This window comes from Lactuca virosa, chromosome 5 (genome assembly GCF_052849685.1).
Source record: "Lactuca virosa cultivar CGN04683 chromosome 5, Lactuca_virosa_CGN04683_v6, whole genome shotgun sequence".
NCBI classification, from domain to species: domain Eukaryota; kingdom Viridiplantae; phylum Streptophyta; class Magnoliopsida; order Asterales; family Asteraceae; genus Lactuca; species Lactuca virosa.
Window position 1 is genome coordinate 266,120,846 of NC_136430.1, and position 18,548 is coordinate 266,139,393.

An 18,548-nucleotide genomic window follows, 5' to 3' on the forward strand; every position below is an offset into this window, starting at 1 on the left:
AAACCCCACCCATGGTGCGATACATGCACGATTTGAAGAGGGCAGTTCAGAAAAGGAAAACATAACTAGGAAATCTTTTGTGTCAACAGAAGCAAACAAGTCTCCTATGACATCGAAGGTACGTTCTCTTCTTGAATCTTTTAACATTCCTTCAAGTTCTTATCTTACTGTTTTATCTAATTTTGATGATACTCCATCTTATGTTAATGACATGCTAATTTCTATTAGTAGCGAAGCTGAGCGATCAAAAACTTTGTTGCTAGATACTCAAAAACACTTGGAGTCTAAGAAGAGTCGATTAGATAGTCTAGAGCTTCAACTGCATAATATTACTCTAGATATAGATTTGGTTAGGGCAGACAATATGTTGTAAATGAGACAACGAAATATTTACTGTAACAGTGCTAAAAGATTGTATGCAAAACTAACTAAACTTCATCATTCTTCTGACATATGCAAAGAGAAAAATAGGAAGTTATTGCCTTTCTTAGTATACGAAAGAGTGAAAATTGATAAATGCTTGAATGCTAATGAATATATAAGAATTCGATAAAGTGCCTAATGAGTCTTATGCTTATGGAATTGTTAGAATTGATTAATGCTTGAATGCTAAAGAATTAATGCATATTGTGAATGATACTCTTACTAAAACTGAACAAATCAAAATTTTAAACATGACTGAGACTTCGACTTTAGACTAAACAAAATTTTGCTGATATCGAAGATGATTATGAAAATATTAGTGAAACTGTGGAAGAGAAAACTATTGATTGTTCTCAATTATCTGTCATTAATGTCACTTCGATGGCCAAGGGCAAATAAATTTGTCATAATTCAAAGAGAAGGTTAATACTGACCAACCCTCTACATCGAAAGGTCATGAATATGACCATGTAGTTGTCGAAGTCTGTGAGACTGATAGTGATGAGTATGACGTTTTGATTGAAACAACTATTCCCTGAGTTATTCTCGAATAGGTTTATGGAGAAACAGAGCAGTTCGAAAAGGTGATGAAAGATAAAGGTTCTCATTATATTGAATCCAACTCAATCGCCTATCTGAATTTCAAATGCACCGATGAAGTTGTGTTCCTAAATCAAGTGTTTCTTACCACTGAAAATGGTGACAAAGTGAATCCTGAAATCAACAAAGTTGAGGAAGACAACAAAGTTGCAAACAAAGAAGGGTTCTTTTCTAACCAAAGCACGATTGAAAATACTCTAAAAAAGAACTCGACGACTTTTCAAAGACAAAAACCGAGACGAGTTTGGGAAGTTAAATCTGAAAAATCAAAAGTTGATGTTCTAACAAATGAATCTGTTTGGGAAAATCAAAAGACAATGTCACAAATCTTTAATGAGAATGTTCAAAAAGTTGCAAAAGAGGAAGGTGGTTCGATGTCAAAAGCACGGAACAAAGTCTATTGGAAAAATGTCAAGACTTTTCAAAAACAAAAAGTTTTTAAGCAACAACCATCTGACCAAGTTAATACGTTTTCTCAAAATAAGACCTTTGTTCAAATAAGTCTACTCAAAAGCAAAATGATTTTCCAAAAGGTCAATCTAATGTTCACAAACCAGTTCAAACTCCAATAGTTCAAACACAAAGAAATGGGAATTTTTCTCAAAATCAACATCCAAGGACTTTTGTTTCAACTCGTCAAAATGAGAGGTTATCTCAAAACAAAATTCAAAGAAATGTTGGACAAAACAATGTACATAGAAATTTCAATCAATTTCAAGGTCAAAGAATATTTCCAGAAGGACAAAAAGGGTTTTAATCGAAGAACGATTGGATATAATAAGCAATATCAAAATTTGTTTCAAAACTCTACTAAATCATCTTTTTCCAAAACGAAATTTTGAAAAGTTGGAAGTAAAACAAAAGAAAGATGAACTTTTTAAGCCAACAAAACCTCACTTTCCAAATCCAGAGTCGAAGCAGAAAGTCAATGCTTCTTTTTTTAAAGGGAAAAATGATGTGAAGAATATCAACCATTGGCTGGAAGGCAAAGGAAAGAATTACCAATCGGGAAAGTTCTCTGAAGAGAAAATTAAGTATGCTTACGAAAGCTACTTGAATGAGTCACAAAATGGTAGTTTATCATCATTGGAATCAAATCCATTAGTGAAATGGTGGAAAGAAATACCCAAGACAAAGGTTGAAACACAACGAACTGTTGATAGAAAAGGGAAAGTTAGTGTCGAACCTAAACCATTGAATTATTACATTTCAATGCCCAACCTTTTTGAAGTTGACTTAATAGATAGTTTACATTCAAAAGTTCGAAATTGGGTGCTAGGTTCATCATTTCACAATGTATTTCAAACTAATATCCAAGGACCGAAAAAGCTTTGGGGACCTAAATTCTTTTAATTGATCACAAGTACTATGTGACGATCAATGCGATGAACATTGGTATATCGATAGTGTTTGCTATCGTCACATGACAGGTCGAAAGGAAAATATGTTAGACTTTTGAAGTATGGATAATGCTGGAGTTGTGAAGTTTAGAAACAATAAAAAATGCAAAGTGAAAGGTTATGGCAATGTAACGAATGGGAAGTTTACTGTAAACAGAGTGACATATGTTGAAGGCTTGCAACAGAGCTTGATAAGTGTTTTGCAACTTCTTGTGGGCACTGGCAATTAAAGTATTCTTCGAGGAGGAAGGTAGTGTCATCGGTAACAAAGAAACGGAGGAAGTTTTTCTTAAATCAAAAAGAAAAGGTGACATGTTCACACTCGACATGAGTGCTATGGTTGGAGTTCCCTCTGTCTTCTTACTTTCAAAAGCCTTATCAGATCATAGCTGGTTTTGGCATCAACGACTCTCCCATCTGAATTTCAAGAATCTTAGCAAACTGGTTATACATGATCTTGTTCGTGGCTTACGTATATTAAAATTTGATAACGATTCGTTATGTACAACATGTTAATAGGGAAAACAACATCGTCAATGTCATCCCATCGTAATCGACTCAAAGATCATCGAACCTCTGGAACTTCTTCGCATTGACCTTTGTGGACCTTCGACTGTTGAGACTCTCAATAAGAAGAAGTGCATATTAGTGATTGTTGATGACTTTTCAAGGTTTACTTAGGTTTTCTTTCTTCGTCAGAAGTCTGAAACTGCTCAAGTAATGATCTATTTCATCAAGAACATTAAATTGAATCTATGGAAGAAAGCTAGAACAATCAAAAGTGATAATGGTTTAGAATTCAAGAGTCAAACTCTTTATTCACTTTTGGCTGAATTAGGAATTCTACATAATTTTTCATCTTCTTACATACCAAGACAAAATGGTGTCATAGAATGGAGGAATCGATCTTTATGCGAAGTTGCAAGAACAATGCTGACATATGTGAACTTGCCTCAATATCTCTGGGCAGAAGCAATCTCGACAACTTGTTTCTGACAAAATCGTTCATTTATTCATCCTTGTTATAACATCACCCTTATGAAATCATCAACAATCGAAAGCCTAATGTGAAATTTATCCATGTTTTTGGTTGCAGGTGCTTTATCATGAATCTCAAAGATAATCTTTCGAAATTTCAGTCACAAGCTGGCGAAGGAATATTCTTGGGATACTTGCACAACTCAGTAGCATATAGGGTGTTGAATAAGCGAACAAGGAAGATTGAGGAAAAGCCAATACTTTCTGAAACGAATGATTATCACGTCAAATGTGTCGAACAGACTTTCGAATAAAAGCCAATACTTTCTGAAACGAATGATGAGTCATCAATTGAAAACTCTTTCGATATTGATTATGAATTAATTTTTGGTGTTCCAGATAGAGCAATTGATGCTGAAGTTCATGCTGATGATAATCAGATTCTTGAAGCATCAAAGAATTTTGATGATTCGACGGTGACTAGGGATGATGATGATTCTCAATCTACTTCAACCTCACAAGTGCATGTTGAACGTCTACCTGTTTTGCATGGTGATCAAGTGGAGGGGGAGAAATTGAGTTCGATGTCACAAGATCATATTAATGATTCAACTATTGTGTAACACCCACTCCAGGTATTATTTACATTTTGGTCCCTTATATATTGAATTACAGCTTTTGGACCATGCTATTATGGAATTTGGAGGAAGGAGGGACCATTTCTGCCAACTTTGGAATTTGGAGGCAGAGCCCGAATCCAGGGTGTTCCCCTAAGGAACGCGCTGCGTTCCCGCGCTGAATGCAAACCATAATTTTTAGGGTTTGGGACCTATATAAACAACATTATGACTCAAGCCCTGGCCTCCTTACCAGCTTCTCAACCTCAGAAAACCCTAGGTAGCCTTATTTTCTCATTCTTGTGTGCGTTTGGCCTTGTGAAGCTTGTTTTGGAGCTTAGAAGCTTGAAAGAAGGAAGGAGAAGCTAGTGAAGAGGAACTTGAGTATCTTGAGCTCATAGATCCGAGATAACATCATCATTTGGGACTCTTTGAAGGTATAAAGTTCACAACTTTCCTCAAGTATGCTTAGATCTAGTATAATGATGTTTTGCACCTTTTTAGTCCCAAGAATGGATCTTTATGACTCAAACTTGTTTCTAGGCCTAGGGTTGCCACCCTTGATGCTAATAGTGTCCCTACATCAGTAACGTTTCGATCTTTGAGGTCTTTATGGGTTCATGCAAGAGTTATTCCACATTTATGGAAGTTGATTGCTATTTCTTGAGATTTGGAATTATGGGGACATGCAAAGTCACCAAGTTCGTAACTTTATGATTCTAGAGGTCCTAGATAGCTTGGATCTGTGATTGGATAGAATTGCCACCCTTGATGCTAATAGTGTCCCTACATCAGTAACGTTTCGATCTTTGAGGTCTTTATGGGTTCATGCAAGAGTTATTCCACATTTATGGAAGTTGATTCCTATTTCTTGAGATTTGGAATTATGGGGACATGCAAAGTCACCAAGTTCATGACTTTATGATTCTAGAGGTCCTAGATAGCTTGGATCTATGATTGGATAGAATGGCTTAAGCATTAAGTGCTTAATACCCTGTTTTTGACAACTGGATGCGAACGCCCTGCGTAGGTCTTGGGAACCAATTGAGTTCCCACTGGGGCTCGCGGTCTAAGCAAAGGAGGAACACCCAGCGTTCGACTAGGGAACGCCCTGCGTTCGTTGCGTCAGTGGGACTTTTTGGGCCATTTCCTTGGACTAGATGATAATGGGCGTTAGTGGATTATTCTTTTGGGCTGATAATGGATTTTATTGCATTTGGATTTGAGGGAAGGTCCATTTGAGAAGTTTGGTACAATTTAGAAAATTGGGCGATAATTGGGCCATTAGTAGGCTTAGTGAGAATGTATGGATTTGGGCCTTCATGTTATGGATTTAGGCGTAGGTCATGGGTCCATTTAGATCAAGGGTAAAATGGTCATTTTACCCTAGGAAGGATTGTTTGGATTTTGACTAAGTGTTATTTGTTAATGATAGCTCGGGGAGTCGTGGGAGCAGCCGATAAAGATTCCTTACCGAGAGATTCAGTAGCCAGCTTTGTGATGTGAGTTTTCCTCCAGTAAGAATGGGTCGAAGTCACCAGTGTCGGCCTGTTTGTGTATGTTTGCATATGTCAGACTTAGGTCTGATGCCGGGGTTAGCCCGATGTAGGTTATATGTTTCCGGACATCGGTTTGATGTCGGGGAAAGCCCGACAAATGTTTGTATGCTCGCTGTCTTCGTGATTCTTGCATGTGTTTGTTTATGTGTTCCGGGCTGCGGTCTGATGTCGGGGCAAGCCCGAGGAATGTTTAGCTTATATATTATGTTTATATGTTCCGGGCTTCAGTCTGATATCGGGGGTAAGCCCGAGGAATGTTTATATGTTTATGTAATATGCTTGATGATATGTTATGTATACCAGACTTCGGTCCGATGTCGGACGGGGCTTGATGTCGGACTTCGGTCCGATGTCGGATTCGTCCGATGCCCGGCGGGGCCCAATGTTGTGGACAAGTCCCAATGTATGTTATTATGGGATTATGTGTATGGTTTGTGGTAGTTTGGGGAGACTCACTAAGCTTCGTGCTTACAGTTTTCAGTTTTGGTTTCAGGTACTTCCGCTAGTAAGGGGAAGAGCTCGGGATGACTGCATGGCACACACCACAACTTTTAGCCTGGGAGGATTCACTCTGATGTTTTGACATATGATTTTGATATATTGACAGATGTTATGATATTTTTGAGATACACGATTTATGACTTTTATGTGATGAATGATACTTATGGTTTTTATTAATGAATTAAAATGAAATTTTTGGACCGTATTTTTGGTGTGTTTCATATTGAGTGGGAGCATGATTGAAATGAACATCCATTCGAGGGGGATCCAGGACAGAACAATGTTGATGTAGAAGGGGAGCGTCACAATCAAAATCCATTAGTCGAGAGGGAGCTAAGTGGTTCACTACCTCATGTTCCTACTGATCAAACTGACAATTTTCATGATGTTTTTGGAAATGTGTTGAATACAGGCGAAGGTTCTGAAACAGATGAAATATTCGAAGATGCACCTTTAGATTTTGGTCCTGCATATCCACCGATGGACAGATGGACACGAAACCATCCAAAAGAACAGGTTCTTGGTGATCCTCAAGTTGGAGTTAGGATGCTTGCACAACTTCGAGCTAAGAACGAGATACTGAATGTTCACCAGGAATTTTGTATGTTTAATGTGTTTATTTCCAAAATGGAACCAAAAACAGTTAAGGTTGCATTGGAAGATCCTGATTGGATTGTTGCAATGCAATCTGAACTTGTTGAATTTGAACGAAACAAGGTTTCGCCACTAGTTCCAAAACCTGATGATGTTTCGGTCATTGGATTAAAATAGATTTTTAAAAATAAAACTGATAAAGAAGGCAATGTGGTTCGAAACTAAGCTAGACTGGTTGTCAAAGGATATTTGCAACAAGAAGGTATTGACTATGACGATATCTTTTCCCCTGTCGCAAGACTCGAGGCTGTTCGAATATTTATTGCATACACAGCACATAAAGACTTTGATGTGTACCAAATGGATGTCAAGTGCCCTTTTCTCAATGGAGTCTTAGAAGAAACTATTTATGTCGAACAACCACCAGGTTTTGTAAATGACAATTTTCCTGATCATTGTTATATTCTTGACAAGGTTGTTTATGGCTTAAACCAAGCACCTCGAGCCTGGTTTGCAACTCTTACCAATTTCTTAAAACTCTCTAAATTTAAACAAGGATCAGTTGATCCTACTCTATTTTGAAAGAAAGTAGGGGATCATCTGATGATAGTTCAAATTTATGTAGATGATATTATTTTTGGCTATACTGACCCTTCGTTGTCTAGGGAATTTGAAAATATGATAAAAGCCAATTTGAAATGAGTATGATGGGTAAGATAAATAATTTTCTGGGATTGAATATTCATCAAAGCAGGGAAGGTATTTTCATAAATCAAGAGAAGTACTCTCGTAACTTACTTGAGAAATTTAGCATGTCGAATAGTTCAAAGTTGAAAGTACCGATGGCAGTCGGCACACGCTTACGTCCTTCGTTGGATAAGGCTGATGTGGATCTCACTTTGTACAGAAGCATGATAGGTTCTCTATTGTACTTAACTGCTAGTAGACCTGATATCATGTTCGATATTTGTAATTGTGCCAGGTATCAATCGAATCCCAGAGAACCCCATCTAACTGTTGTGAAGAACATATTTTGATATCTCAAAGGAACTGTGTTGTTGGGGTTCTGGTACCCTTCGAAGAATGGATGTCAACTTTTGGACAGGAATCTTGTAAGCTAGCATTTGAAGAAACAAACATGTGTTTCGATTTCCACAATAGAAGCAGAGTATGTTGCTGCTGCAGCTTGCACTTCTCAAGTCATATGGATTCAAAGCCAACTTCGTGATTACGCAATCAAAATGAAGAAGATCCATTTATATTGTGATTCACAAAGTGTCATACACATCTGCCATAATTCGGTTCAACATTCTAAGACAAAGCACAAAGCTCTTCGCTACCATTTTATCAAGGATCTTGTCGAAGATGGTAATATCGAGGTTCATTTTGTCAAAACGACACATCAACTTGTACATATACTTATAAAACCTTTGGATGATAAATCATTTCTAAGGATCTTAAATGGTTTAGGAATGATTGGTGCAACCTTAATTCCTTGTTTGTCATCATCGTGAATCAACAGATGTCGAAGTACTGTTGAAGTCCATTTAGCATTCGCTACCTTCGATTTCGAAATTCCTCTGATTGGTTCAGATCAACCTTCGCTATCTGGGAAGAAATGTTGTTCGATGTTCACTGTCTCTGGAAGTTGATACTTCTTACAACGAATGTCTTTGGTAACATTTTATTTCTTTACTTTTGTTTTAAATTTTCAAAAACAAAAAGTCCAAAAACATTTTCTTATTTTTATCTTTCAATTTCGAAAACAAAAATTCCAAAAAGATTTTCTTATTTTTATCTTGAAAATTTCAAAAACTAAAATCCAAAAAGATTTTCTTTATTTTTATTTTGTGTCTTGAACTTTTTCTATGTCTCAATGTATCAACATACTGAGTTGGTGAATGGTCATTTGATTACATTCTAAGAGTGTTCCTTCCCAACCAGTTAGGTGTCCGTAGATGCATGTTGTTGTATGTTGACCTTAAGCCTCAAAGAATCTGTGTGTTTTGAAGCTTTAATGGATCTCTTACTACGAGTGTTCCTTCCCAACCAGGCTATATTCACATTAGTCAAAGAGCTACCTTTCTCTTCTCATTTTGAGTAAAGAGATTTCTGCTAAGTCTATATCTTTCGCGGAGATACAATGAGCTTTCTAAACCAATCTTTTTCACCAACATACTTCTTCACGATCACACACTTCACTACATATCCTCGACATCTCTGGTAGAAACCAACCAGAATGTATATATTGCACAAGTCTGTGTTTATGATCTTGATTCATTTTTCCGTGATGATGGTGAAACCTAACAATCCCAACTTTTAAGGAATTGAAGGTAAAATTTATGCTCAAGATTTAAACGAAACATTTTTTTGTACAACATTTCTTTATTAAAAATCATATTCCTTTCGTTATGCGTGATCTTGAAAAAATGTTCTTTCACCAAGACATTTTTGCCCAACAGGATATAGCTCTTTTTTTTGGAATATGATTTCCGTTTGAATATCTTTTCGAACTCTCGTCACTTCGAAATTTTACTCACCCTCACTTGTTCCTGACTACACTAGTCATACAAGTAATTTTTCTCATTCAACTCACATTTATGTTAAGATGTGCTTTTGAACAAAATTGAGTCTACCTTAAAAACCTATTCAACAAGAGGCCCTTTGATACTCATTGAGGAGTATTCGATTGTACTTCACGGGAAACCACACAAGCAATTCGTCATCTCTCTTGATGTCAAATGAAGTGATCTTTTCCCGGGATCCAACTGCTTTTACATCGAATATTATTTGATGTCACTATATTCACAATTTTTTAAATTTGATTCTCGCTATTTCTTTTGCACACATTTACACTGAAATCCTCTAGGTTTTGGATAATACCAACTCAAACCTAGATTTTGCAAAGTCTGTCATATGATTTCGCTTTCCAATCCCAAAAGTAAATGAGCCTTACCTCATAGCGAAGGTCAAGCTACCTTTCTTATCTCATTGGGGTCAACAAAACGTTCGGCAGATATGACGGTTCAGTCTTTGATGGGTTTTTAGGGAAATATGATGATCACTTTTCTGACGTGGCGACTTTTCCGGTAACCGACCCCATACCCAAGGCAACACGTGACAGATTTTTGTTGGTAAACGTTTCAAATTCAAATTCTACTTTGATTATAAAATGAATTTGGTCGACTTTTCCGATGTTGATAGCTTCCCTAAATCACTTTGTTCTTTCAACTATTATGTCGTCTTCCTTCTTAGTTCCTATGACCTGGTTATCACAGGCAGGATCAACGGCGGTGTTTAATAAAACGACGAAAGTGGTTACATTCCAACAGACACATGACAAACTTTACAAGCTTACCAAGCGACAGTTTGCTCAAATCATGAAGCTTCCGTATAAAGGTCCATTTTATGAAGTCAAGAATGAACAGATTGTTTACATGTTTAATGAGATGGGTCATCAACCTCCTCTCACTGGACAGTCAGTTTCGAAAGTCTGCTTTTCCATGTGTACGGAACTTCTTATTGGGTATTTTTCTATGATGCTTGACTGCTCGTAGTACAGGGCTTGATAAAGCAAAGTTGGAGGTGTATGCAATGATTGTAGGTCGTTACTATGATCTGAATGTCGATTATGTCACTCAGTTATGGGAAGAATTCGGTACAGGAATTTCTCACACCAATTTCATGAATGGTGTATCTTGTGCAAGGTATTGGACCTTAATCTTAAATGAACTATATGAGAAAAAGGGGATTTTGGTTCCATCGGAGGATGCAAAGGCGGAGTTTTCGACGTATCAGACTCCAAAAATTATTACCGATTATCTAATTTCGTTTCCAAGTGTGGCTAGAACTCCTGATGCAATGTTACGAAGCATTGATCCTGCCAATCCGATTCTTATTCAGTATTTGACAACTGTTAACCCAAATGTTCAATTTAGGGTTTTATTGCCAAGGGGCTGAAGGCACATCGAAGATTGTTAAAGGCTTTAAGAAATCGAAGAAAACTTAACAACCAACAACTGTTCCTGTGCAAGTAGAGAACGAGGTTACAAAAGTTGTTCACGAGAATTTTGAAAAAAGAAGTTTCTAAGGAGGTTGTTCTATCGAAGATAGGAATTCTCAAAAGAACAAAGACGCCTGCCATCGACCTCTTCATTCTCATGAACCACCAATCATTGAAGAACATCATGATGAGCCTCGTTCTTCACTTAAAGAGGGATTTATATCAATGGGGATAAAGAAACTACGTAAACCCCAACTTAAAAAAAGGGGTGTGCGTATTCGTGATGTTCCTGTCCCAGTATCATCCGCCTCGAAGAAACGTAAATCTCACAAAGTGGTTTAAAAGATCAAGAAGAAGAAGGTACAATTAGTTGATCCACTTGACGACGTTGTTGTTGAAACTGGTCTTGACAGTGGACGCGAAAGATCACCAATTCGTCATGAAATTGGATTTGGCTATGAGACACCTCAAAGGGACTCTCCAGTTAAGTCGACTTTCGAGGAGACTGGAAGTCTTGGTGGAAATGTACACATATCTAATATGGATACAACCACTAATTTGAGTGAATCTCCATTTACTACCATCTGTGCGAAGGCAGCTTTCATACCACCCGAGGTTTCGAACCTTAGGCATCCCTGTGAACATATCTGATATGGACACAAATGTCACTATGGGTGAAGGGATGATGAATAACGAACCTCCTCGTACATCTTCCATTGAAACCTATACTGTTCATACCACAATTATTCTTTCTTCTACCATCGAAAATACCCTCATTGATACTTCAACTTCTTTACCATCATTCTCTTCTCCAATCCCATCTACACTTCCTGCTTCTACCATCTCACCAACTTTTTCTAACAATATGATGTCATCGTTTCTTTTGCAGAAATTCAGTTTGACCCTAAAGAAGATAATATTGTGGATCACATGCTCATGTGAGGAAAATGGTTTAAAAATCTCAATTAGAAGCTGAATTCGTTGTTACAAATTCAAGCAGATACAGGAGGACGAAACTTTGTTTCTGGTGTTGAAGTCGATATAATGCTCAAGTCTCAGGAGAATCACTTAAAGCTTGATATGGAGCATATTGAGAAGAAACATGATAAACGTTTTAAAGAATCATGCTCGAAAATTTGAATATGATGTTAAACGAACGTCATGAAATTTTTGTTGAATAAGTCAAGAAGGTCGAGGAATCTTTTAACCTTAAGATGGCAAAGCTTAAGTCTGAGATAAAGAAGGAAGTGGAAAATATTGAGAAGAATTACTCTATTCTTCATGTAAAGGTTGATGTCATTGCTGAAGATATCACGAAACTTGTGGAGTATCAGACTTCGTTTTTAACCAAGTTCGATGACAAAACAGAAAAAGATTTTAAAGCGTTTGAAATGATGGGGGAGTTTTTGGGAAGCTTAAAAGAATCTATGTCGATGCTTCATCTTTCTCAACAATCTTCTGTCTCTCAGGAATCTATCTCGAAGATGATTTCTTCTATCAAATCCAACATCAAGGCAGAGCTTGATCCCATTCGGAAGTTGGTGCTTTTATTGCCAACGAATGTCGCACCTACGAAACATGTGGTGGAAGGGGGAGAAAAGGGTGTTGGCTCTTCAAAAGATCTTGATCAGGGTAAAGCTGTACGGAAGGTGATGTCGACTCAAATTCCAACATCACTTCTTATTTCACTAACAACCTCTTCTACAAAAACAACATCGAGACCAATAATGAACGACATTATTATTAGATAGAGTGTTGGGGGATCAAGTTATATTTTGAAACCACCTCCTATAAAAGATGATAAGGGTGACAAAGGGAAGGGTATTGTGATGAATCCTTCAGAAGAAGAGAAAGAAGAGAAATATGGAGAAGGGAACTGAAAGGCAACGACAGATTAACAAAGTTCTAAGACACCGACAACGTGATCCACCAGGTGTAAACAAGGGTTATCTAAGTAAACATTGGTGTTATGAAACAATTGAACAAGTCGTTTCATCAGAGAAGATGCATGATTTTGGAAAATTTCCAAAGAAAAGTTATGAGATTGAAAACTCTTACTTTAATCAATTGGATTTTCCAACAAATCACATGATGTTTGTTTTTGCTTAGTATCAGCTGGTTGATCAATTCAAAGACAAAAATGAGTATAAGAGATTAAAGATGAGATTCCATGCAGTTTTGAGGAAGAAGGAAGAGGAAGTTTGGTCTTCAGTCAAGATTGTCAAAGTGTTGAACATTTCAAGAGAGAGTTTGTTCGAAGGTTTATTGCATAATTTTCGCTATTATGTGGTTACAGCGAATAATGTTGAATATGACTTCTCGATTGAAGACTTCCCTCTTATGAAATTGAATGACCTTATCAATGTGACGAAGATTCTAAGCATTGTTGACGTGTCAAATCTTCAGGAAAACAACAAGGACGATTTCTTGATAGGGTTTTCTCATATCAAAGTATTCATATATAACTACTAAGATTGTTTGGTGGTGAGTGATATCGAGCTTGCGTTGGCTGTCAATAGAACTTCGAAGGTTCCTCAGTCAATGTTGAAAGGGAAAATTAGTCTCAAAGACTATGTTGATGGGGAGATTGTTCAAAAGACTTTGGGAGTTATTTTTCTTGGAAAGAACAAGAATGGGAATAAGACTAAATTTGTGTTCCAAGTTTGTGATGTGGAGAGGTATACGAACTCTCATTATACAAATCTTTTAATTCGTCTTGGAAATTGCAAGAAGAATACTGCTGAAGATAAATATGAAATTCAAAAGAGAATTATTTGGTATACGGAGGTTTGTCGGATACTTCACTAGACCATAAAGATGATGGCATAAGTTTGAAACTTATCACTAAGGGGGAGATTGTAAGGTTCGGAATGTCTAGTGAGGTTTTGAAGTACGTTTAGGTCTGGGTAGTGTCGATATCGAAGTCAAGCACTTCGAATGTATGTATTACGTAAGGAGGTTTTAGAGGTCGAAGCTCAAATGTTTAGCCCTTACGTATTTTTTGTATGTGTCTGTATCACCTTATAAATAGGGTAAGTATAGGACTTGAGAGGAGATTTTGAGATTTTGAGCTTTTACTCTCTTTTGTTCTTTTGTACTTGTTTAGACGCAATCAACGAGCCAAACAGAATTTATTTACATTTGTGCTCTTAATGCTTTCTGTTCTTGATTTCGTTCTTAATACTCGACTCAAACACACTACAATCAGGATTCAAGCACTGAAAGAAAATTTGAATCCGATGTTGGGCATATCTCTTCTTTTCCGAGAAGAAGTTATTCATGATATTCACTTTGTGCCCTTAATGTATTATGATCTTCCAACTCAGGATACCGATCAACTTGATCTTCCAATCTCTCCTCACGGTCAATTCCACATCACGTACGCTCCTCTTCATCCGAATGATAATCCTCAAATAATCATCAGGACAGAGTGTGAGAGATTGAGAACCTTAAACTCCGTTAACGCACGTCCCCAAAGAATTCTCACCATCACAGATTCAACCTTTCCCTCAATCAACCGTAATGACATTCTCATCATCGTTTCTCACTTCGGAGATCGTCAAACAAATCACTCAAGCATCGGAGCTTATAGTGTTGCAATCAATTTCTTGAAGGACTACGTTGCGAAATAGAGTAGGTTCGATATTGAATTTGCCCACTTGTTCGGAATCGAGAACGTTTTGATGAAAATCACTTACGAACTGCCTGAAGCACAGATCTTGGCAGAAGGACCCATTGAAGTACCGGAACTCGGCTATGTATATCAGAAGTTCATCTCCAACGCTACTAAAAGTGACTCTCGTGAGCATGTGAGGAAGAAGTTAATCGAACACCTGTTTGTGTTTAATGAAGTCAATTGAGTTGATTGATTGCTAAGTTCACTTAGGGGGAGATTGTTGATACATAAAAGTGAACCTCTACCAATCCGAGCCAAGCGAGAACCAAAATCCAGTGTTATCTGAGATGTGAAGAGTTCCGAAGCCAGTCTTCTTCTGAGATGAAGAATTATCTGATACATTCGCAGTTTTTGATGTAATAGAGTCTGTACAAGCATTAAATGTCCTTGTCGTTTTTATTGATTGAACAGTTCATAGGACAAAATCGAGTAAATTGTGTGTGTCAGCTTTTCTGACTTATCAGATTTAAATTCTCTATGTAAGTCATGTACTTTGTCTTATTGTCTCTACTTTCCTATTTAAGGAGATGATTTTTCATGCATTATAACCTTGAAGTAGCAATATTCTCTTCACATCAAATACAAAATATCTTACAAGTCAATTCTCTTTCTCCATCATTCTTCTTGTTCATAAGTTATCTTTACTTTGCTCATACTCACTTTACTTTGCTTAAATATTTTGTTGAATAATTTGTTGATCTTCATACTTCAAGACAATATTGATTTACTAGACTTGACTGGACCAAAATATTAGAAGCAGACGTTGATCTTAAGTTAATTCAAGGATTAAGTTTTCAAACCTTTTCTGTGCAGTAAGTCTTGCACTTTCAATTGGTATCAGAGCTTGAATGGTTTTCCTTTGAATCCATAAGAACATATTATAATTGATGTGAGATTACCATGGTATCTCAATCATTTATGTGTTCAGGATAAAAGTTCTTATATATACCGCTTCTGCTCCAATACTTTAACTTCAATGGATGCTCCTAATCAAACTCAACAAATGTATTCAATGCAAATAAAAAATAGCCTGGGGTGCCCTTCTCGTGCCCCATTGCTAGTTGTTGAAGAGTGTGATCACTGGAAAATAAGTATGGAAAGATTTTTGCTTGGTAAGGAAAAGGGTGAAGAAATATGGAGATCTGTGAAAGAAGGTCCTCATGTTCCGGTTAGACAGATGGTCAGAGATGCTAATGCTACTCTCATGGGCCAAGAATAACAACTTCCAAAACCTCTTACTGCATCAGACATCGAAAAGCTTCATGCAGGCTAGATTGCATTTTCAGAGATGGTGTTTGGTGTTCCTCCGTCTCTTTTTGAGCACATTAAGTTGTGCAAGTCTGCTAAAAAGATTTGGGACACTCTTCAAGATTTGTTCGAAGGGTCCTAGAACATGAAGGATAAGCGTCTGACTTCTGTTGTCAACGATTTTGATACCTTCGCCACAACTCTCGGTGAATCCGTAGCCTCTGCTTCAAATAGGTAAAGAATTGTTGTGAAAAATATGACTGCACATGGTATAGTCAGAACTCCTCTCGAGTACAATTTGAAGTTTATCAACAACCTTGGAAGAGGCTAGGGGGACGTCAAGTCATGTGTACAGAGTAACGGATCTCTAAAGAAACTAAAGCTTTATCAACTATTTGACGAACTACAAGGCCATGAATCTAACGTTTCTTAAAGGTTAAGAGAACTGTCAGGAGGTCCTATTGCCTTAGTTAGTTGTGTTAACCCACTGATTCCGAGCCCATCTGTGTCAGATACTTTTTGAACTATTCCACCTATTTCTTCTGTTCAACTAACAATTTCTGCCCCACCTACTCCACCTGTTCCGAACTATTCATTAGAAGAAAATCTTGATCTCGATCCAGCTGACTCCGAACTTCATTTTCAATAATAATTCACACTATTGTCCATGAAATACAAACGTCCCTGGAAACACAGTCATAAGCCTTATCAGAATCGATTTCAAGCCCCTCATCAAAGTAATCCTTAGCCATTTCCTAAAACTTCAGAAAAACCACCAGCATACCGACCTAACATTGCAAATCACTCCTCAGAATCCTAAAAAATTATGAAATCAATCAAACACAAGATAGTTTGTCATAAATGTTCTATTCGTAACCACTTTTCAAAAGACTATTTGGTTCAAACCTCTTAAAAAACCGAAGGTAAAAGATTCTGCATACTATGCTCGCAGAGCCCAAGAGTTGGCAACAAGTGAGAAATCTTTTGTTACCACAGTGTCAAGAAAAGTTGATGGGTACTGGTCTTCATGAGATGAGGATGAAATGAGAACTGGAAGGAATATGTGTCTTATGGCAAGATAATCAATCGAGTGTAATAAAGGCTACTGGTCTTCAGGTTCAGAAGAGGACAATGATGATGTTGAGCCAATCTTTTTCTACATGGAAACAAATGATCCACCCGACAGAAGCATCATCTAGCAGGTAAAATCCATGATCACTGACAATAATTTTGATTTATCTGTTTGTGAACCATATCTAACCCAGATCCAATCAGATATGACAGTTATTCATAGAGCCTATGAGTCTGCCATAGAAGTAAGTGAGAAGTTGGATAATGAACTGACCCGTCTTAGATTACGCTTTGAAGATCACAATCTTAAGATAGAATCACTAGAGAGAGAGAGAGAGAGAGCTTGCAATGTCTAAAGATGAATGTGTCATTTTAAAAGACAAATGTGAAATCACTTTTTGTGAAAGGAATATCTTAGTTTCTGATAACAAACGTCTTAATGCCAAAATTGATGCCTTGCATAACTCTATTGATATTCTTGAAGCAAACGAACAGATGACAAATAATTTTCATCACCCGTGGTCCAAAGCGCCAGGCCTCTGAAGCAAGTTTTTGAAACCTGTTGCTCGTCCCTTGAAGGAACTGTAAAATCTAATGTTTATGGGAGACGTTCTAAACCACACTCATTTGGATACCCCCGTCTCACCATTGTCTCCCTTTCCTGAGACTTCCTACCCATTCCAATCTCTAATTCCTAAGTTCCAACCTATCATTGTTAAATGTCCTGATTTCATGCCTCTTCCGCCTCTGATATCCCTAGACCTGAATCAATCTTTAGATTCATTCCCTGACACCAATTGTACTGGAGTTCATATTCCGAACACCGATCATCCAAACAACTATGTTGTTGAGGAAATAATTCCCGAGACAACTGGACATGACTCTGACAAATCAAAATTCATTTGGGCGTAATTTGATAGTGACGTAGATGGAGAAATTATATGTGACGATTCATCTGAATCTTGTATCTCTAACTCTGATGTGATTTCAAAATCAACTCTAGTGCCAACTAAGTCTAAGTTCAACAATCCATCGTCTAGACAAACTTCCAAGTCATAATCTGACTCTCCAAATAAAACCTTGGTTGAATAAGAAAGACATTGTTCACCCTATTACCAAAGAAAAGAATGCCCTTAAGAAAGAAATTAGTTCTAGGCAGGATTCTAGATTCATTGAGAAGTCCGAAAAGAAAGTGTCACGCACAGTTAGTCCTGCCACTAGGAACCACAGTACCTTTATGCCTCTTAAGATTCTTAAGAGGTCATCTAATCCTCGTAGTTCGGTGGTTCAAAACAAATATGTCAGATATAATCTGAAAAAGCTCACTGTTGAGGCTCCTTATGCGGAAACTAACTCTCCTCGGACAGTTTCTTTTGTGTTTATTGCTAAATCCGATGGCACAATTTTCAAACCTAATCAATTTTCGAAACCAAATGTGCCTTCGAAAGCAGCAAGCAAAGAACTGGTTGCTAAGAACACTGGTGTTCAGACATCCTCAAAAGATTCAAAACAAAAGTTTCAGTGGAAAGTAAAAAACGCTGACAACATATCTGTCAATGCAATGATTCCTACAAGATCTCGAAAAATTGTTGGTCCGAGAAAGGCAGTATCCAAACAACCTTTGGTTGAATACGATTTTTGGTTAAATGAAAAGACCTTGACATTCTGCTTCTTTGCCAAAGAATCTTGTAACAAGCCCTCCGAGATGCTAGTTGCTAAAAAATCATAATCCAAGTCCAAGGCCCATGCCAAAGTCCCTCAGTCTAACTCGGAGCCTAAAAACTCCAAAACTCACTAATTTTGTAGGCACTCTATGCTTCAGAATAAGATACAATATGGTATATTAATAGTGTTTGTTCCATGCACATGACTGGGCAT